This window comes from Nomascus leucogenys, chromosome 7b (genome assembly GCF_006542625.1).
Source record: "Nomascus leucogenys isolate Asia chromosome 7b, Asia_NLE_v1, whole genome shotgun sequence".
Lineage (NCBI taxonomy): Eukaryota > Metazoa > Chordata > Mammalia > Primates > Hylobatidae > Nomascus > Nomascus leucogenys.
The window spans coordinates 102,076,607-102,099,397 of record NC_044387.1 but is presented as its reverse complement, the minus strand read 5'-3'; the positions used below and the strand labels follow the sequence as shown (position 1 = coordinate 102,099,397).

Below are 22,791 nucleotides of genomic sequence, written 5' to 3'. Positions count from 1 at the left end.
GCCTGGAGAGTCAGGGTCTTGCAGCTGAACTCTGCAGGCGAACGGGGGGACTGCAGAAGCCCTTGAAAACATATGTTCTTTTTACTAAAACCTTGAACTTCCAGAATTAACTTGAAATTACACTCGAGTATTTTCACCCTGCAGTGTTTGACTTTCTGAACGGTGTGCATATTTTTCTCTCAATCAAAAATTTACAAAATCACAGAAGTTGCATGAATGTGAGGAACAATGCAGAAGATAATTCTAATTGAGAAGACCGTCATTAAAAGTTTGCAACTAAAAAGTGGGCGATTTTTATGGTCTAGATGCCCAGTAAGGAGATAAATATATCAATTGTTTAGCTTACATGTTACAATTTTTGCAACCACTGCATTTGGCTGTGAATGTTAGAAAACCCAGGCAACCCAAGGGTTAATATCTGGCATTATTTTGTTTTTGGAATTGTCTCTGTCATAGTTCTGTAAGTCTCCAGGAAACACACTCAGTCCCACTCATATTTCATTGACTTGTGACAGTTTTAATATGTGCTACTAATGCCAATAAAAGTAAAGCAAAATAAGCCAAGGGGGTCAAAAACAAAGATCAATTTCAAGATCTCGAATATACTTCAGGACCTGGAATAATGCTTTGTACATAATATGTGGTCAACAAATATGACTCCTTTCCTTCTAACTTCAAATATCACTTTTTTTCTGATATTTGGAGACAGACAAAATGAACATTTGAAGACATGAATAAATATATTCATGTTCATTTTGTCTGTCTTCTGAACTACTTACTTTAACTTATTCTCCTTAACTTCCTTTTTTCTTTAACTTGTCCCTTTGAATTACTTTCACTGAGTTTCTTTCTTCTTATTGGTGCTAGGTTTGGAAAATTGGTGAGAAGTAACATCATTGATTGAGTCATCATACTTGCCTCTAAATGATTTTTAAATCTCCATTCCCAAAGAGTATCCTAAATTGTGCTATTCTTGTAATCAGATGGGCAGGGAATAAATCTTCCAGGGAATGTGGGGTTGAAGTAGAGCTGAATTATCCCTAAATGGAGAGAGTGGTGGAGGTCGGGGGGAAATTCCATGCCTGGGATTTCCCCCAGAATTCTAGCTTCAAGTCTAAGGCTATTTTATAATATATTAGCTCAATGAGTTATTCTCATTACATACTCAAATGAGCTTGGGTCAAATAACAGAACGATAAGCCAAAAGTAAAACCCAAAACATGACTCTTATGTTTCAGGAAGAGAAGAACTGATCTGACCTCTATTAGAGCCATGGGGGCTGGCACTGGAAGTTGGTCATAGGAGGAGCCCTGCATGTATGCTTTGCAGATTTTATTGATTTTGTCACAAGGAGAAGGGCTTGTCATTTGCCAGGTGAACTGGAACTGCTTTGTGAATTTATATGAATTTTTAACTAGAGTAAGGGTCTATATATTTTTTTCTCATCCGTTTTCAAAGGATAGAAGTTAGAGCTTACCAAATAATTTTTTTTTAGCACCTACTAAAGTGCCAGGGACTATTGTAGTTGTTGACAATTTTCCTGCATTCTATGACCTTGTCACTATCACCATGTTCACTACTTTTACTATGTTACTAAAAATTGGGTAATAAACTTGAATACAATAAGTTGTCGCTAGTTTTTAACAATGTACCAGTCAAAATGATAAACCAATTGATGAAATGATAATCATACTTTAATTCCCCTATGTCTTTTATTTTTTAAACCTTTTTCTGTATCAATTTTTAATGGTTAACATTCATACATTTATTTGTTAATTAACATTTGCATATTTATAATTTGCATGTGTTATTGATATTTACATATTTATTCATATTTGCATATTTAAATATTTAAACAATTTTCCTATCAATTAATCTACCATATATTTCTAAGAAGCCAGGAGTATCATCTTCGTTTTATAAATCAATAAGACCACAGTCACCTGCGTAGGTTATCACTGGATAGCAAACTTGCTAACTTCCTTAGTTAGAAAGGAGAGGAGAAGTAGAGGAAGGTGACTTTGGCTAGCATAGGTCAGGAATCAACATGAGGCAGAGTTTAACAATGTTTCAATTATGAAGTGAATGAATAATATTATGAAGTCTCATGAAAATTATAATAAATTATTTCAGAGAACAGGAAGGGCAATGCAAATGAAAATCCCATAATATTTATCCCATCCGCATTGACTATGCAAGAGTTGAATTTTGGAAAATTAACTTCGACACACTAAAAAGAAGTTCACTTATTTTATTTTTAAAATCCAATCTGAACATGTTTAAAAAAACACTTTTTTTTCTTAACTTTTATGTGCATGATGCTTGCAGGTGCTGATTTTTGACAGATCACTTTGGACTGAGCAATCAACGAAGTGCCACAAGTGTGTCTACTAATTTTATGAGAGGGAATAAGAGTTCAGGGTCTCTTCTAAATATCACAGAAGTCACATCTGGGGCTTTTCCATAGTGATCTCTAACGTTCTGTGAGTTAGAGGGATACAAGATATTTTGCAGAAAATAAAATTTACCTCATTAACTATTGTTATTGCTGTATATGAATTTTAAAAACCATGTCTTCTCAAATTTAAATGTTACTGTAGATATTAAACGCTTTCCCATGAGAAGAGATTACGAGCAGTGTCAGTAGCCGGGCACCTTGTTCTCTAAGTTGGTGGCAATTTTCCTTCACTGCTTCTGTCAGTTCTACCTAGGGTTTAGTAGACTGTAGCTATTGCTGGGAGAAATGAGAAATTTCCAGTGCTCAAAATCAGTTAAGAAGGTCATTGAAAACATTTTAAATGTGGTTGGAGGTAATTTCTTCCACTGAAAGCTCCTCAGAGAATTTCTTTTTTCCATCTTCCTTCCTTCCTCCCTCCCTCTCTCTCTCTACTTTCTCTCCCTCCCCCAACTTTCTTTCTTTTTGCCTATAATGATTTCTCAGAAAACAGCAGTTCATTATACAAATTGTGTGGAATATTATTCTTCTGAATTTATGTCACTTGACAGTGTTGATTTCTCTAAGTCGACCCATATATTTCTGCACGTGGACTCATCAAATAGTTAAGTCTTGCTCTTCTATGCCAGAGAGATATTGACTGGGATAACACACACAGTATCATGGAGCTACCCAATGTAGCAATCCCACTTTCATCTGCAACTGAGGGAGGAGTTGATTTGTGACTGTGAAGAGAATAAACTAGAACTCTACCCTTCCACTAGATGAGAAATGCAGCCTGCCAAGAACAGAGACAACACTGATTAGGTCATAGACCAATAGACAAAGAGCATTCATAATATAGATAGACAGAGAGGTAGATAGATAGATAGACAGAAAGATAGATAGGTACGTAGGTAGGTAGGTAGGTAGGTAGGTAAGTATATAGACACACAGATAGGTAGATAGGCAGACAGGTAGGTAGGCAGATGGATGGATGGATGGATGCATGCACAGATGGATGGATGGACAGATGATAGATGGATGATTTGATAGACAGATAGGTATATAGATGGATGGAAGGATTATATATAGACAGATAAATGAATAGACAGATGAGCCATCATTTTATTAAGAAATAAATAAGGAAGACAACATACTATAAAATATTAGGGAAAAAAGCTTCTTTGGGACTATTTAAGGTAAACTCTCAGCATTTACAAGTGGGGAAATAAAGAATTGACTACCAAAAACACTAAAGATCATAACCAAAACAGCATTCCAGAGTCGAATGATGCACTACACTATGAAACTAAAGGGCAGAATATACACAGACATACATTTTGATTAGACCATAGACCAGACTGACTATCCTTGATGTACTGCTAAGAATTTTCCCCAATTCCATTTCTCCCTCTTCTCTCTTCCCTTCCTTTTCCGGCCCCCCTCATTTTCTTTCCTTTCCCCCCTATTTTTCTATCAACCTAATTATACAATACGTTACCTATATACGTACCTACCTATCCATTCACCCAAGTATAATGATACACAGCCTTGTATATAAGTTAAACACACTGCCAGATGTCCATCATTCTCAAACTAGGTTCAGTCATTTTCAGTGAATTCTTTCATGATCTTCGTCTGAGCAGACAACTAGAATGGGTGGATCCTCCCTAAGGACTGAACAATATGTCTGGTGCCTACAATAGATCCACCCAGTGAGTGACAGCCCTTATGTCAGGTGTCTGATTTCAAATTAGTAACACCACAGTGTGCATCAGGAACCTTAAACACGTTGAGCAGGAATGACAGAAACAGCCATATGCCTACACTAGGCTCCTTCGTTTCCCCACTACCACCAAACCCTGTCGTTAGTCTGGGCAGTCCACATCCACCTAGAAGACTGCATTTTCCAGCCTCTATGCAATAGGTGTGGCTATTTGACGACCTCTTGGCCCCTGGTGTATAAGCAAAGCTGCATGTGCTACTTCCTTAAGGCCTTCTTCAAGGAAGGGCTGGCACCCTTTTTGTTCCTTCCTCTTACTGTAGGCCTGGAAGAGAGATGTGATGACTGGAGCTCCAGGTGCAGTCTTGGACTTGATTCAATACCACAGGGGTGGGTGGTTAAAGGGCTAGAAAGAAACCCCAGTGACATCATGGAGCTGCTATGCTTTGGGATTTGCCTGAAGTGAGAAAAATCAATCCTTGTATGTTTAAGTCACGATTTTTTGGCAATCTCTTGATATGGATAAACATAAATGCTGACTCATAGAGGAGGTAAAGCTAAATATAAAAAAACTAAAGAAAGTACTAATTAACAGTTTTTCTGCTTCTAATTTTTCAATTAGTATGAAACAAAATATAGCTATAAAAAAAGCATCTGCTGTAATTGGATTATTTTGTAACTTCCACCCTTATTTTTAATATCCAACCTAAGTTGCTTAGATTTAATAAAACGAATATTGCATTTAAATTTGTCATTCAATGTTATTTTTATCACGAATTACTATTATGTATCACCTTTATTCCTCAACTCAAATCTCGCTTCAGACATAAAGTCTTACAGGAAGAAAAAATTGTTTACCCCCTCTAAACTCCAACGGCACTGAAGCCACTCCTTTGACATGTATATTTTTATACATTTCACTAGATCATAAACTCCTGGAAGGCAAGACCTGTGGATGTTACTCAGCTCACAGGCAAATGATTGATATACAGTGGGTTTTAGGTAAATGCTTACTTATATTTGTGGTTTTATATGTATATATATCTTATATAAAATACACTTTCCAATAACTGAGAAAAGATAAAATTGTTATTAATAATATAATTATTTCTTTATTTCTCTTTTAGCATTTTCCTTCACAGTTCCAATTATTTCCTAAAGGATATATATAAAGACCTAAAATATATCACCTTGCGAATGAAGGAGAATAAAATCTATGAATATCTGAAATCCTAAAACTTTTAAATGCTATTAATAAAGACATCAAAATTCTGTTCAAAATACTTTGCATATCTAATGTTCTTAACAAAACATGCATTTCAAGCAGAAGTTTTAAGGGTTTTAAATCACAGATTTTCACAGCACTTCCTTCCGGCAGCTGATGAAAATTGGATAATATACAATCAGAACAATTTTTCTACACATTTTAAATTGATTGAAAAATAGAAACAGATTTAACATTCAAAAAAACACATTTGCAACCGTTATGTAAAAATGGCTTGATCTGATTTAGTAGATACTAGGTATAGAAACTTAGAGCTGACAGCATTCTTTGGGATGTTTTAAAACAGAGGAAACGTATTACAGCACCCAAGCTGCCTCTCTCTCAAAATAAGTGCCTCTGACTCACAGTTTGAATCTTCTATAAGGTCTATCATAAAAGAAAAGCTTCCACTTACTGAAAGGTGTTCCCCATATTTCATGGTAGGTACAAGTCTGACATTAAATAGGCCATAAATAGTTTCAAAATAAAAACATAAAAGTAATAAATTGCCAAACATGAGATATATGGAAATACAACATATTTGCATAAGATTTGAAAGTTCAACATTTATTACGATCCTCAATATGCTATATAACTTGGTCATTGAAAAATAACTGGATAGCCATTCAAATTGTCAGTCTGCATTAACTAGGTGTATAGTCAAAGAAAACAAATAACGAACAAGAGTATTTGTCTTATATCATGTTTACTAAGCTGTCAAGGCATTGACTCCATGGCCAGAAATATAGTCCAGAGGACATCCTACCTTTAAAGAAGAGGAAGCATATTTATGGCCAAAGATACCGCATTTACTTTCAAATGCTGTTTTGCTTAAGTAATTCATTCTTTTCCAAAGGTAAGGAAATGTGGGACAGTTTTCTCTGCGTATTTTTTTTTCTGTGAGATGTTTGGGCATATTCAAGTTATTATGTGCTTTTCATAAGGCCAGGTAATGATAGCTGAAATGTAAATCACTAAGTTTGTCAGGGGAACTGAGAACAGAAGCTCCAGAATTAAGAAGAAGTCTTAACTTCTCCCCCTAATAATACTTTATGGCCTCTGTCCATTGGCACCCTTATACCAACCCAGGGCTCTGAACGTAGAGTCCACGCAGGAAATTCCATCAAACATGGCAGGAAAGATCAATGTGTTGTCTTTTGACTTATTGAGAGGGAGAAATTTGTCAGTAAATGTGACATATTTTTCCTACTGTAAGAAATTGTCTAATAAAATTATGGTTTGTGTTGTGCAGTTTATTTCTCAAAGACACATTTTGACCACATTTAAAACCTATTTCAGAGTGTTAGAGAATGGAGAGGTAGGTTGTATGAAGACTTACAAACTGGTAAAAAAAAAAAAAAGATTCCTAAAGAAGAAATAACAACATAAAATTTGGAAAAGATAAACTGAATATGAAAAACTAATGAATAATGAAGGTACATTTGGACTACAGAATTCTCTAACAAATCGCTGTTATGAAGATTTATAAATAGGATAGCCAGGTCATTTATTACAAAAGTGAGGATATTTTTGAGAGTGAAATTAATAATAGGTATTAACTAGGACTACATTAGGCAAACAGGAGACATATCTGCCTTATTTATGAGAGATTGGTGGATATTTTATTTGGCTAGATTTGAAGATGATGAGATGTCCTTTTACTCTACCAAAATGCAAACAGAGACTTGCTGCAATTATTTTGTCTATCACTAAAAAACATGACCAAGCAGAAGCGCTTCAACACGTGGCCATGAAGGAATAACTGGCCCTGGATTTGTTCTCCCATCCTAAAGAAAAATAAAACTGGACACGACATGTACAATAACTGTATGGAGGCAATGAACAACAGGCAGTGCAGGACGGATCTTTGAGAGAAGGGAAGCACATAAAGGGAACTCTATATTTGTCCTGGCTCCCTGCCTTGTGGCAGTTTCCAGATTGCATGCAAAGAAGTAGAGCCCAAGTAGAACACTGTGTTAACATTAAACAGAGGAGGCGGAGATCAGCCACCGGGGCTGCTGTAGCATCTGGAACGTGCATGGTAGGGTACCAGAAAGGAGGACGGTACAGGGTAGGGATAGGAGGAAGGAGTAGAAGTCTGTGTGGAGTCTCTGTGGGTCCTTGGCTAACGCTTGTGTTGTACAAATGGAGGGCAAGATTTCATGTGATCAAGCAGGCATTGGCTATTCTTTATGAGGCTGAGAGCTAATCTCTCTGTTTCTCTCTTTTATCATGCAGGATGGAGAGAAGTTGAAGCCAACCCAGTCTGAGTGGTAAGGGTGAAAGAGAGGCATTTTATCATAATAAAAGTATTCATTGATTAGGAACTTAGAACAGCTCCACCAACAGGTATGTGTGTATGCACCTAATAACAGAGATTCAAAAATATGTGAAGCAAATGTCGACAGAAGAAAAAAGGGAAATTGACAAAATCACACTAATAGTTAGACAATTTTGACACTTCTTTCTCAGTATTTTGTAGAATATGTAGATAAAAAATAAAGAAAATGTCAACCACATGATCAACCAGATTAAATAAATTGATACTTATAAAATGCCATACTCGGCCGGGTGCAGTGGCTCATGCCCGTAATCTCAGCACTTTGGGAGGCCAAGGTGGGTGGGTCACCTGAGGTCAGGAGTTTGAGACCAGCCTGGCCAGCATGGTGAAACCCTATCTCTAATAAAAATACAAAAATTAGGCTGGGCTCGGTGGCTCACACCTGTAATCCCAGCACTTTGGGAGGCTAAGGCAGGCGGATCACCAGGTCAGGATATTGAGACCAGCCTTGCCAACATGGTGAAACCCTGTCTCTATTAAAAATACAAAAATTAGCTGGGCGTGGTGGTGCATGCCTGTAATCCCAGCTACTCTGGAAGCTGAGGCAGGAGAATCGCTTGAACCTGGGATGGAGAGGTTGCAGTGAGCCGAGATCATGCCACTGCCCTTGAGCCTGGGTGACTCCATCTCAAAACAAAACAAACAAACAAATAAACACAAAAAACAAAAAACCACACACACACACACACACACACACACACACACCCCCCGTACTCAATAACTTCAGAGTACATATTTCTTTCAAATTCACTTAAAATATTTCTTAGATAGATCTTGTGCTGATGCTGGGCTATAAAATAGAATGTCTAAATAAATTTCCAAAAATAGAAATCTCACAAAGTACATCTCTAATGACAGTGGAATTCAATTAGAGATCAATCAGAATAGGAGATATAGAAAATCCCCAATTATTTGGAAATAAAACAACATGCCTCTAAATGATACATAATGAAAGAATAAACCATAAGAGAAATTAGAAAATATTTTGAATTAAATAATGATAAAAACACCATGAATAAAAATTTATGGAATGCAGTTAAAGCAGAGATTCAAGGAAAATTGGTAGCATTAAAATACTTATATCAGGCCGGGTGTGGTGGCTCATGCCTATTACCCCAGCACTGTGAGAGGCTGAGGAAGGCAGATCACCTGAGGTCAGGAGTTTGAGACCAGCCTGGCCAACATGGTGAAACCCCATCTCTACTAAAAAATGCAAAAATTATCTGAGCGTGTTGGCATGCCTCTGTAATCTCAGCTACTCGGGAGGCTGAGGCAGGAGAATCGCTTGAACCCGGGAGTTGGAGGTTGCAGTCAGCTGAGATCTTGCCACTGCACTCCAGCCTGGGCGACAAAGCGATACTCCATCTGGAAAAAAAAATACTTATATTAGAAGAGAAGTGAGCCTTAAAGCTAATAATTTTAATTACCTCCCAAGTATCTGAAAAAAGATCACATAAAAATCAAAGTAAGAAAATGAAAGGAAATAGTAAAAATAAGAGAATAAGGCAATTAATTAAGAAAAAATAAAAATAAAGAAAATCAGCAAATCCAAATGTTACTATGTGTTTTCATAAGGCCAGGTGATGACAGCTGAAATGTAAATGGGTAAGTTTGTTAGAGGAGCTGAGGACAAAGGCTCCAGAAGTAAGAACAAGTCTGAACTCCTCCTCCTAGTAATACTTCAATGCCTCTGTCCATTCTCATGCTGGTACCAAGGCTAATAAAATTAATGGGCCCCAGCAAGACTGATCAAGAAAAAAATCTGAAAACAGAAATAATCAATATCAAAAAATGAAAGAGGGAATATGATCACAATTCATAGAGACATTCAAAGGATATTAAAGAAATATTATGGACATTTGTGTAAATACACTTTATGACTTAAATGAAATAAGTTTATTGAATGACACTGTTTGTCACATTGACACATAGAGGGGAACAACACACACTGGGGTCTATCAGAAGGCAGAGGGTGGAAGGACGGGGAGGATCAGGAAAAATAACTAATGAGTACTGGGCTTAATACCTGGGTGATGAAATAATGTGCACAACAAACCCTCATGGCACAAGTTTACCTGTGGAACAAACCTGCACTTGGACCGCTGAACTTAAAATAAAAGTTGTAAAAAAGTATAACCCTGTAAATATTAACACAAAAAGCAGAAAACCTGAACAACTTTATATGTATATATAAATATTATATATATATATACATATATATTTAAATTGCAATTAAAAAGCTCCCCACCAAGATAACTCTAAGCCTACATGGATGCTCTGGTGAATTTCTATAAAAATTTTATGAAACACATAAATCTACACAAAATATTTAAGAAAACACAAAAGGAGGAAATATTTAAATACTTTCCAACTCATTTAATGAGACCAACAGCTTCTTGGTAATAAAACTTGACAAAAACGTTTCAAGAAAATATAGAAACCAATGTTTCTCCTGGACACAGACATAAATAAGTGTTAACAAAACATTATCAAGTCAGATCTGGGATTACATAAAGTAACTATACCGTATGATCAAATGAGGCTTTATCCCAGGAATGCAAGATGGGCTTAGCACTTAAAAAATCAATTTAATTCACCAAATCATCAGAAAAGGAAGAAAGACCATATAATTATTTCAATGTATGCAGGAAGGAAAGCTTTTGACAAAACTGAACACCCTTTCATTATAAAACACACTTAACAAAGTAGGAATAAAAAGGAACCTCCTTAGTCTGAGAAAACATCTATGAAAATCCTGAAGTTAATGTCACACTTAATAACAAAATATTGAATATTTTTTCCTTTCCTGAGGTCAGAAACTAGGCAAATATACCTTGTTCTCACCACTTCTATTCAACATTGTATGGCTAGTCTGAGACAGTACAATAAGTAAAGAGAAAGACATAAAAGGCATAAAGTCTGGAAAAGATGAAGTAAAACTCTTTATTCATAGATGAAATGACTGTTTACATAAATATTCAAACAAATCTATAAAAAATCTACTAGAGAGCTCTAAACTAAAAAACACAAAATATTAAAAAAGATCTAAATAAAAGGAGAGTGTTACCATATTCATGGATTGGAAGACTTAAAATTGTTAAAATAGCCATTTTTCTTCAAATTGAACTATAGATTCAATGCAATGTCAATCAAAATCTCAACAAGCTCTTTTATAGAAAATGACTAGTTGATTCTAAGCTATATACGGAACTGTAAAGGATCTAAAATGGCTAGAACAATTCATGAAAAAGAAGAATAAAATTGGGGGACTTATATCACCTGATTTCAAGACTACAGTGCTCTTCGTGTAGTATTGATATAGGGATAATAGAATACATCAATAAAATAGAATAAACAGTTCAGAAATAGACACATATGACCCATCAACTTTCACTAAAATTCCAAAGCTATTCAATTTGAAAAGAAGTGATTTTTTTTTGCTGTATTGAAATAATTGTGTGAACATATAAAAATAAATGTATTTCAACCCCTACTTCACACTATACATAAAAATTAATTCAAGATCATTATAGATCCAATTGCATCAAAACTATAAAGATTTTCAAACCTGGTATTGGCAAATATTTTTTAGAGAGGATACAGAAAGCACCAAGAATAAAAGAAAATATTGATCAATGTCATCAAAATTTAAAAAAGCCTATTTATCATAAGACATCATTAAGAAATAAGGCAAGTCACTAACTGAATGAAAATATTCATAGTACATAAAATCTGACACAGATCTACCCAAAAGATATTTTAAAGGAAAATATCCAAAAAGCAAATAACCAAATGCCCAAAAGATATTTTAAAAGCAAGTCAGACAAGCATATCTAATGGGCAAAGGACTCAAATACACACTCCAAAAAAGGCAGACTCATGAATGGCTAACAAGCACATGAAAATATGCATCATTAGTCATAAGGATAATGTAAACTAAAGCCACAGTGAGATCACAAGAAAGCTAAAACCCAGAAGAATAATAACACCAATTGTTATTTGGGACAAATGGAACGCTCATCCATTTCTGGTGAGAGTGTAAAATGGGACGAAGACTTGAAAATACTGCTAGACAGTGTGTTATAAGCTAACCAGAAATTTTATTCCTTGGTGTTATCCCAAGAGAAATGAATACATATGGCCACAAAAAGACTTCTACAACAATGTTCATAATAGCTTGAATCATAGTATCTAAAACTTGGAAACAACCCAAATATACAGGAGGAGAAAGATTAAAAAGTTGTGGCATATTAACCAATGAAATACTATTCAAGAGTAAAAAATAAATGTATGACTACTGTCATACTCAACAACAGGTATGGAACTGAAAATCATCACGTTGAATGAAAGAAGCCAGAAGCAGAAACGCACACGTTGTATGACTACCTTTCAACAAAGGTCAAGGGTAGGTAAAACCAATCTTCATGATAGACAGAACGGTGGATGTTTATTGGTGGTGGTGAAGTAGAATTGCCCTTGTCTTCATTACAGAAATAACTCCTTGTTTTCCACATTAATGGCTCAATGGAATATTTCCGTATGTCTACTTCCGTATGTCTACTTTTTTAAGTTGAGATATTGTCCAATTGTGCATTTTGATGTCAATTTTATTATTTTCATTATTTTTTGAGCGTTCTTGTGATATTTTATTTACTTTCTCCTAATTTAGACACAAATCCCATTAGGCAGTGACTAGGTTATCCCTTTTTTCTGAAGAATATCAAGCGAATTCTCAGTGCACTCCATAAATGTTAAGCTTATACATGTCTCTAAATCTCAAAGTCTTGGTTTAAAAAGATTTAAATTTTCAATTTTTGTGGGTACCTAGTAGTTATATATTTTCATGGGTGGTTACATGTGATGTTTTGATGCTGGCGTGAATGTGGAAAACATCAAGAAGGGTGTATCCATCCCCTCAGCATTTACCCTTTATATTATATTATAAACAATTCAATTACTTAATACCAACTTTAACTTTGGAACTCACTAACTGCTTTATAACATGCATAACCTTAAATTAATTAGAAGCCTCCTAGATAGATTTAAACAAAACTGAGTAGGAATTATTACTTTAAATCCTTTTCTTGCATACATGATTTACATAATTAAAGATAAATTAAATACATGTTGAAGAATGTGTAAGGTGACATAGTTATATAGAGGACTGCAAATCCCTCCAAACTGAAGCGTTTCCTAAAATTTAAGAGCAAAGTCAAGAAGTTCTTCTGGGTAACAAATAATTAATATATAATAGATAAGATGAGATAAAATATCACACTGTGGTTTGCAGATTAATAATGACACTAAATGTAAAGAAATGGCTTAGATGACAAATTAGTTTTATGAAAGGAACCAGATACCCTAAAATGGAAATTAATAATGTAGGATTAGAACCCTAACATTTAATAATAGTGTAAGAAAATTGGTCAGCAACAGCTTTTTTTTTTTTTTTTTTTTTTGGAAATTTAGAATAGGTAGAAATCTTAATATTAAGTGGAGCATTGGAAGCGTTGGGATTTAATTGCTATTTCTTAGGAAGAGGCCTAAACATTAGCAGGAATCAAGAGGCTGTTGGGAAGGCCTTCTCTGGAATAAATATCTGGAAATGCAGTTATCTTTCTTGAAATAAAGAAATGTGACCCTATTTTGTCATTTATTGTGCTAAATACAATGAAGTCTTTAAGAAACGTGTTATTAAGCCGTTTGCTGATCTACCTCTCTCTTCTTGGTTGCTTTGAGAAACCATGCAAAATCTTCGTCTCATATTAATTACCAATTTAATCAGTCAATGCTTAAAGAAAATCTTTCGCTTTAATTATAAAAGGCAGTTGCTGTAAACATTTGATGTGATGAATACCTTTCCTGATCTTGGGCAAGTTGTAATTTATTAAGCACAAATACGAGAAGAACACAAGTAGAGGCTTAAGCAGTAGTGACCCTCGATTAAAACAGGTGATGTTTGCTGGGGTTGAGAGTAAAGGTGAGATAATGCCAATTAGTTGTCAAATCATCTGGCAAAACAGCTGTTGCATAAATAGAAAATCACTTGGCCTTCTTATTCATTTTCTCAATTTTGTCTTTTTTAAGGCCTTCAAAAAGATAGTTCCTCTGTTTATATAAAATTTAAAAGCAGGGGAAATAAATTTGCAGTGTTAGAAGTCATGATCCTGGTTAGCCATGCTGGGGTGAGGGAAGGGAGGTAGGAGGGGGTGTGACTAGAAGGGGCTGGGGGCTGGAGATACCTGTTGGCCTGTGGAGAATATGCTGTTTGTTAACCAGGTGGGTCCTGGTTAAAGATGTGCTCCCTTTGTAAAAACCCATCAAGCTGTGCACTTATGGTTCCCACATTTTCTGAATGTATATTGTGCTCCCCAAAAATTTCTCCTAAAATATAAATTATTTCCAGACATATAGGGAATTACCTAAATATTGTGTCAAAACTGAAAGGTTTTATACAAATGTCTGGAAGAAATAACAGTTTTCTTGAAAACTTTTCCTCAATTCCCTCTACCTCCAAGAAAATATACCAGAACATCTACAACTTTTATTCAATAGGACTTTAAACAAAATGGAGGCATAAACATGAGCTCTGTGCTTACCCTCAGATTTAGAAATGGATATGCTACTTACCAAAAAGGTGTGTGTTCTCTCTCAATTTTGTGGCAGTTTGCTCATTAGAGTTGCCAAGCAGGGGTATTGGTTGTGGTACAAGCCTGGAAAAACAGAACAAATAGAAAAATTGCTCTCCTATAAAACATCAATTTTATCGTAACAGTATATGTTACCTATTTCCTAACGTATTTTTCTACATAACTATAAAATGATAACTCGTTTGCTCAGTCATGTAACAAGCAATTGCTATCTCTGCATGTACCAGGTGGTACAGGAGATCTGCAGCTGTCTACCGTAAAACTTTTTCTTCAAGGAAATTAAGCAAACAAAGAAGTGTAATAAATATACCAAACTGGTGAGTATCATAAAAGAGGCATAATCAAATGTTCTGGGAGTCAGGAGGCAGAAGAGGTGACTTCCAACAGGGAGAGGTGATATTTTTGGAGGAGGTGGGGCCTAAATGGAGACTGGGGATGAGTATGGTCTTCAAGGTGGTGGGCAGGGCCTGGGGCAGGAAGATTGGATGGGGGGCAGCCCACGTCCGGGGGACAAAATGACCAAGTTAAAGAGTTTGAACATAATGGAAAAAGGAGGGGAAATTTGATGCATTTCAGTTTGATTGAAGGTATTTTTCAGAGGGATTGGAACTGACGTGAAATTGTGAGAGTAGCAATTAAGTCACTTGTAACAATTCGGGCACTGTGCTAGGCCCAGAAATTCAGCAGTGAAATTAGAAAGATATGAGCCCAGGCCTCATGGAATTCCCAGCTTATGGAGACAAACCGATAGAGAGGATTATAATAATGCATGATGAGAAGCAGATGTTTATTGGGGGATCTGTAGCAGGGGAATCAGTGTGGTGCAAGTGTCAGAGATTTAAAACAAAACAAAACAAAACTTCAAGCCTCAGAAAAGTGATCATTAAGGCAATGAGGTTAGACGAGATCGCCAAGAGACAGTATAGAATATAAAGAGAGGGGGGATGTGGACAGACTCCCATCTAGGAGAGAGGAAGCAATCAGAGAAGAGGAAGGAGTCTCCGAAGACTGTGGCATTAGGAAAGACAAGTGACAAAAGGTTTATGGAGGAGGCTGTGTTCAAACGCAGAATGCTTTAAAATTCGGGCAGGGTTGACGCTGAAAAGTGGTTATTTGTCTTGTTTGTTGACTTGGATAGATTAAAAAATGATAATAAAAATTGTGGGGCGACGGAGCTGGCCTGATACTTGGTTATTCTACACACACCAGTGCCATTGTTCTCTTTTCTGAAAAGCAGCCTCTCTTGAACATCACGCAGTGATTCGGAACTTAGCCCGGCTAGGGTTCACAGATTAGAATAAACGACAGAAATAATCATTTCAAAAACTATAAATTGTAAATATATAATTGCAGTGACTTCTCATGCTTTTACAAGTACAGGATTTTTATTACTTGCAATTATATGCCAAAGAAACAAACCAAGGCAGTATCTAGATAATTAAGTAACCGAGTAGAGGAGCAGTTGGTTTGGTTGTTTAGTCCATCCTAATGAGGCATTAGCCACAACTGAGCACCATACAGTTAACCAGGAGGATGTTAGAAACTTCTAGATTCACTGTGATTTTAGCTATAGCTTATAGTTAACAGCCTTGATTTCTTGAAAATTACAGAAGATAGAAATGGCATGTTAATTTATGGAGAATAATTACTTAAGGGTGCTATTGAGTTTAGCCATGCAATCAAGATTATGATTTCCAAATATCAAGTGAATTAAAATAATCATTTACTGTTAACTTTTCCCTTGCAAAAACCATTTTCAGCTTTCAGGAATTTCATACCCCTTGCAAATATTTAGAAAAATAACTAAGATCTATGGATTTAAAGAAAATGAATATAGTATACAATTTAGAGCCATTCGTATTCTGTACAGGTTTATAAACAGTGGTAACCAAAATGATTATTTAAAATGGACTTAAACTGACCAATTTCTCTGTTCATAGATAGATATTTTTCTATATTCTGAGATTTTTCCAATCAAGTCTCCTTAAATATATATTTGGGGGATTTTGATAAGAATCATAATACAAACGGAAGGAGAGTACAGTGACCGGATTTCTAAAGCTCTACAAACCTATGGACCTGTATCATATCTGAAGACTAGAGGAGAAAGTGTCTATGATGAAAATAGACAGAGTGGAAAAAATTGGTTATTTCTGTCAGTGCTAAAAAGCTTAGAAAGTCACTGATTAAGGTCACTGCCAATTTTGTCAATGAGGAAAGTGCTTTAGCAAGCCTTCAACCCCTCATCTTTGCCATCCTCTGTGTAGGCATGTGGATGACGGTACTGTCAGCGTGTCCATGATCAAACACTAAGAGGATTCGGGGTCAACCAGACTAGAACTTTTTAGCAGAAAACTGAAGGTGTCTAAAACCAACTCCAAAGAATGCATTTTGTGTCATCCGTCCCTTTGTCCCCTGAAGGGCCATCATCATTGGCAACAAGAAAAAGAAGAAAGAAGGAAGGAAAAATTAGCTATTAGCCGTATTTGCATTTGTTCTTGGCTTTTCTGGAAATAAAATGTAAAATCTCCAGGAGCGAGCCTTCCTTTAAAGATTTATTAATAGAATGACAACTCTTCACAACAGCTAGTAAGATCTAAATCTCGTGCTCTAAGCTAATATCCAAACAGCGTATTGGCAATCGACAGCCAGCACAGCTTGCCTTGTTACTCTGGTGAAGTTTATTACACACTTTTTCTATCTGTAAACTCCAAAGAATGGTGAAAGATGCTTGTAAAGTCAACTCCAGTAGTACTTGAATAATGTAACTGGAAATTAGAACAGGATAAGCAATAGTTATTTCACATTAGAACACACTTTCTATTACTTTGTAAGGGTGGATTGATATGTTCAGACAAATAGGTGTCACTGAGCCTTCATCTGAGCCATAGAATCACCTCACTGTAGAGCAAGTGGAGAACAATTAATGAAAGACGCGGTTTGCTAATTTGGCTTTGACAATTCAGAGTCTTGGGAAAAGGAGGGTGCCCTCTGAAAAACACTGACTGAAATGGGTGAGAGCAATGTAACACACAAAGCTCTAGTTAAGGAATTGCCGGGCATCGAGATTCCCCATCTGGAATATTAGGGCTCGAAGATCTCAGTTCATACCTATACGGGCAGTTTAACCCATCCGCTTGTTGTCATCCTATCAGAACTCCCCTGTTTTATTTGCCCCTGATCCGTCTCTCAGCTCATTTGACCACTGACTACTTTGCTGTCGCCTCTAGTTGTTACCTGCACCGGTTTCCCAGTTCGTGGTCTAACCGGATTCTGATTATAAGATGTTTTATATAGTAAGGTAGATCATTATTCAGATAGATCATTGGTGGCTTACTGAGACACAACTCTCTTTTTCTTTTTTGCTTTCTCTCTCTCTGTCTCTCTCTCTCTCTCTCTGTCTCCTGGTTTATTCAAGTCTGTAGCCATTGGCACCCAAGTAAACAAGGGTGAAAATGAAATCTCCTTCTGGGAACAGCTTCTGACTCAATCAGGTCATCATCAGTGCACTGACACTGAAATCCCCCCAATGCAAAGTATGCCCTTATACTCCTGCAGAAATTCAAAGTTCGGCCTGATGGACAGAATTTGTAGTTCTTTGCCTCTTATAGTTGAATAATGTGCAGTTTCATAGAGGATAACGGATACTCACTAGTATTTGCTGAGTTGGTGGAAGATACTATTCATAAACTAATATTAGTGTGTTACCAGAATTAACTGAGAACTCTAAGCCAGGATTCCACTAAGACATTTGATTACAACCTCATGCCTGAGAGCCGTGCAGTGGTCCTGCGATTCATGTCCACATGAAACTTGTTAGAGTTCTTGAAATCTAGGAAGGCATATGTGGCTATTACTGCTGTTTTGGTTGCAAACTGACATGAATTAACATATTTGTGGCATTATTATTAGATTTTATATTTGCTCATCATGGGCCATGCTGTGTCGGTGCTATATTATAATATGTTGATTGTTATTTTGTTTATCCCAAAGTATTTTGTTACTATGGGGTCTTTTTCCCTTCGAAAATGGAAATAGTCTGGGCTATGTATATCCGTAAGTGAGCCACAATCAAGAGGCTTGAGAATCACTGCTATAAAAAGATGGAGGTTAGCACACAAAAAGTTTCATAAGTAGGGGACCTGCAATAATGATTCTTGCCTGTGACCAACTACCCTCAGATCTCTGGACCCAGAAGAAAGGCTTAAGGGAACTGGGCACCCAAGGACGAGTGTCGAGGGCAGGTAACTCACTTGTTTGTATACTGCAGAGAGCCCAAATTTCTTTCAATTTTGCCTTCTTATTCAGGTACCATGAGAACCATTTACTTTTTTTGCCTATAATTTGTTTTTACCTAACATTACTAGAAATGCATTTTCTACCCAGAATGTACATTACATTTCCTATTTGTCCTCAAACCAATGTAGCATTTCTTCATGCTTTTTATGCATGATATTTACTGTCTTTGACATTTTTATTTAGTAGTCAGTATTAATAAATCTTCATGAGAGTAGCAGAGTCATTGTGATTTTGTTAAAAATGCATTGCTTACAGTTCTTTGAAGAAGTATGAATGTTGGGTTAAAAAGACAAAGGAACAGACACTGTCATAGAAGCCATCTAATTCATCTTTGCCTTGGTGAAATTAATATATTCACTGAACTGTTAATTTTATTCTGAGCTCTATTCTTTCAAATTCTTAAAGTCTTAAATTAGGGTTAAGGTAGCACTTATAAAAGTTAAGAATGTATATAAATCAGCCCACAAATACAGCTACCTAGTTTCTCATAAAAACACCCCAAAAGTATTAACATTTTTCATGCATAGTTGTGAAAGACATGATTCATGTGAGCATTCATTCTGCTGTCTGAGCTAAATTTCTCTTGTTTGTACCTGTATTTATCCATCAATAACTTCAGTGAGAACCAGGATATTCTTTACTTCTTATGGGATAGACTATTTTATAAAAAACGAAATCCACTAGAGTTACCTTTCATGTTTCATAGGTTTTATTCCCTGGGAACAGTGCTCTATTGCTCTAAACTGGGCATAATAGTCTAGTCATCAAAATAATCGAGGAACAATAATAAAAGAAATATAATACAACGTCATATATAATATAATGAAGTAACAATTTAGAAAAACACATCGTTTTTATTCCATTTTTTATTGAGAAAACACATGGAAAAGAAATTTGCTACAGTGCCTGGCACATCATAAGACCTGAAAATATGTTTTGTTTTGTCCCCTTTTTGTCCTGCTTCTCATAGCAGTTGGCTCTGTGACAAAGCTTGAGATATATTTTTTTCTGCAGGGAGTCACTTTTGTTAATGAAGTTTAAAAGCGTAGATTGGGGTGAGAAAAAAGAAAATGGTGGTATTGATAAAAAGAGATGGAAAGGGAAACTGAAAATATATTTTAGTGTGTTATCAGATAAAATAAAATGATTTACAGGAATTCTAAATGTTCTATTGCATTTTATGAGAAATATAGTAGCATATGGGAAAATGGTTTTGGTTTATGGCCTTTCATGACCCTAAGCTCTTTTACATGCAGTTCTCCCTAGTTTCATATTTGTAGAAAAGTGTGTGTGTGTGCTTGTGTGTGTTGCGTAAGCTTGCGTAATTAAAAGACATAATCCTGCTCCTTTTTAAGCTTAATTAAATATCTATTTTGTCTTTAAGAAATGCTTTGAAGAGATATCACTTTGTAACACCTTATCAAATAATGACAGTATCTACAAAACACATCTTAAACGTTAACACAAGATTTAACAGTTTCCACCCAAGCCAAATACAAATCAATATTGAAGAGGTGAGCATAGATCAGAAGAGGAGGTCATGGGTTCAATCTGTGGGGATATTTCTCACAGAGACTCCAAGCAAAGAATACAGAAATCACTGTGGCAAACTTCCACAAATGAGTTATCTTGCTGACAGTGAAATTATCCTATACTAATTGTATGTTAACAGAGAAACTCACACAAAGGATAATTTCACAATAAAGTGATTACTTAAAATAACTGGGGTAGGTTGGTCAAAAGAAAAAGGAAAAACAGGAGTAAAAGAAATATTTTCATGGTACAAAGTATATTCTTCCATTAAACCATCACGAAGCTAACCAAATCAAATACAATGTTTGAGATGTTAAATGCTATCAATAAATTTACTTATCTGGGTATATTATAGCCATTTTGACAAGTCATGGACTTAGAAGTATTAGGGATGTTGGAAGATAGAAAGAAAAAAGAAAGAAAAAGGAAAACCAGAAAAAGAGAAAAAACTTGAACAAATAGGTAGTGGTTGAAACACTCAGCAAGTTCTAGCCCTGCTTGAAGTATTGTCCACACAATTAATATTTCAGGTGCATCTTGAAATCCTTATATTTTTCAAAGACAAGCAGACAAGATGTATTTTACATCTGTTAAAGACTTCTGATTGGCATACATGTTGAAAGACTGCCTCAAGATCGAAAGGCGGAATGTTCCTCAAAAGCCATAGCTATGAAATATTTATTCCACCTTCTTTCATGGAAAAGACTGAATTGACTTCGTGACATAAAGCTCTACTAATAATGCCAACAAAATTACGCATCCTGTGTTAAATGACTATTCTTAAAAGGTGAGCCAAGTCTTGTGTGTTGTAGATGATCACAAAGAATAATGCAAGTTACAGTTTACAGTGTTCTTATAAAAGATAATAAGGTATTTTCAAGCTTTATAGCATGAGGAACACAAGGTCGGCTGAAGATTTCTTAAGAAAGATAAGGCTGGATGATGTTTTTCCCCAGGATTGTTTAGTTTCTTCCTTTTTAATTTCAAAATTACATTTTTTTCGATATCAACCCCTGCTTGTGAGAAGCTTTTGTGTATAAAAATGCTGGAGCGATACCTTTGAGTATACTTTTTATTAAGCAAGGCAAAGACTTGCGTGCCTCCAAATATTGCTCAAATCTCCAAAGCCAGCTGAATAAATAAACATAATGTGATCTGTAGCCCAAAAGTCTGCAAATGACTCCATATGATGTTAAAAAAACTACGATTCCTTCTAAGTATTTCTTGGAGCCAATGATTAGCAGTTTTGTTTAAGTTCTGGGACCCCGGAGCCCCCATAAAAATAACTTTGAAATATTATATTATGTGTGAAAATTTTACACACATGCACATTTATAATCAGCAGACAGGGCCTCTGCCCTTCACCAACCTGATAATCAACCGTAGGGTCTACTCAAACATGAAAAAAATAAAAGATTGAGAACTCTAAAGCACATAATCTTAGAGCCATTTAGAACCATGTGTATTTCTGAAATCCTCTATTACCACAGATCTCTTGGTTGTATTTTCTATGGCATTGTCTGTTTCTCATTATCAAAGTCTAAAGAAATTTGATACAGTCATGTAACACTTGGCGAAGGAGTGTTAGAAAAACGCATTCCAAAGTGCTCGGCTTATCTTTTCTTTCCAAAGCAGTAACTACTGTCTGGCTTTACTCTTCTGGAGAAGCCAACTGGGAGGGCGGAGAGAAAAAAAAAAAATCAAACCAAAGTAAATTAAGCAATGGCCCTGTGCCTGAAATAATCACAGATGTCAGCTTTTAAACAATGCATTGTAGTTAACAGGCGCTTAAGGCAACATTGACGGGGAGAATTCCTACTCTGTAAAGTCACCTTTTGCTTATAGAGTGTGGACCATGCCATTTTTGAAAGCAGGTTTAAGATGGAACCAGGCAGAATAAGATGATATGGGCAAAGTCTAAGGTTTGCATTGCCTGTAACGGTAATAATCAGATGGCAACTGGCTTCAGGAAATCAGATTATGAGTTCCCAGGGATGGTCTAAGGGACATCTTATGCTTTATTTTGGCCAGAACTCAGGGACTACATGTCATTCTTTCTTAAGAGTCAAGACATTAAAGAAAGTCTGAGGAAAAAAATGATTAAATAGCTTTGAAGGAAGTTTTGTGTGTCTTACTCCAACAGGTGTTTTTTTTTTTCTGCTCATGTAAATTAGTTAAATTATTCAGATATTACATAAATAGTATTCAGACAATTCTAGAAGCACATATGATCAATTAAGATAAAACTCTGTTTTTGCAATTCAAGCTTTTAAAAAGCATTATAGTTAAAATACCCTGCAAAGACATGCTGGGATAATTGGTTGTCAAAGTACATTGGTACCACTGAGTAGTCTTAAAATAGCAGGAAATGCAACTGAATACTGGAAAGGAAATCGCTATTTCACTTTTTCAAATAAAACATATTGCACCTCTGAGTTCACAATGGGATATTTGCTGAGAGCCTGTAATTAACTCATAATGATGAGAACCACAGTAATAAACATTTCCTTAGCAAAACATTCACTTGTTTTCATAATTTCCTAC

At 35.7% G+C, this 22,791-nt stretch overlaps 1 protein-coding gene across 1 annotated transcript in view; it reads right to left on the bottom strand.

The window, feature by feature from the left end:
- The window catches only part of TENM3 (teneurin transmembrane protein 3), a 1,583,118-nt gene that overhangs the window by 911,321 nt on the left and 649,006 nt on the right, over positions 1–22,791 (bottom strand). Inside the window, exon 4 of the mRNA XM_030816348.1 lies at positions 14,396–14,478. The gene's annotated coding sequence lies outside the window, so the exon portion shown is untranslated. The remainder of the gene's footprint in view (positions 1–14,395; positions 14,479–22,791) is intronic.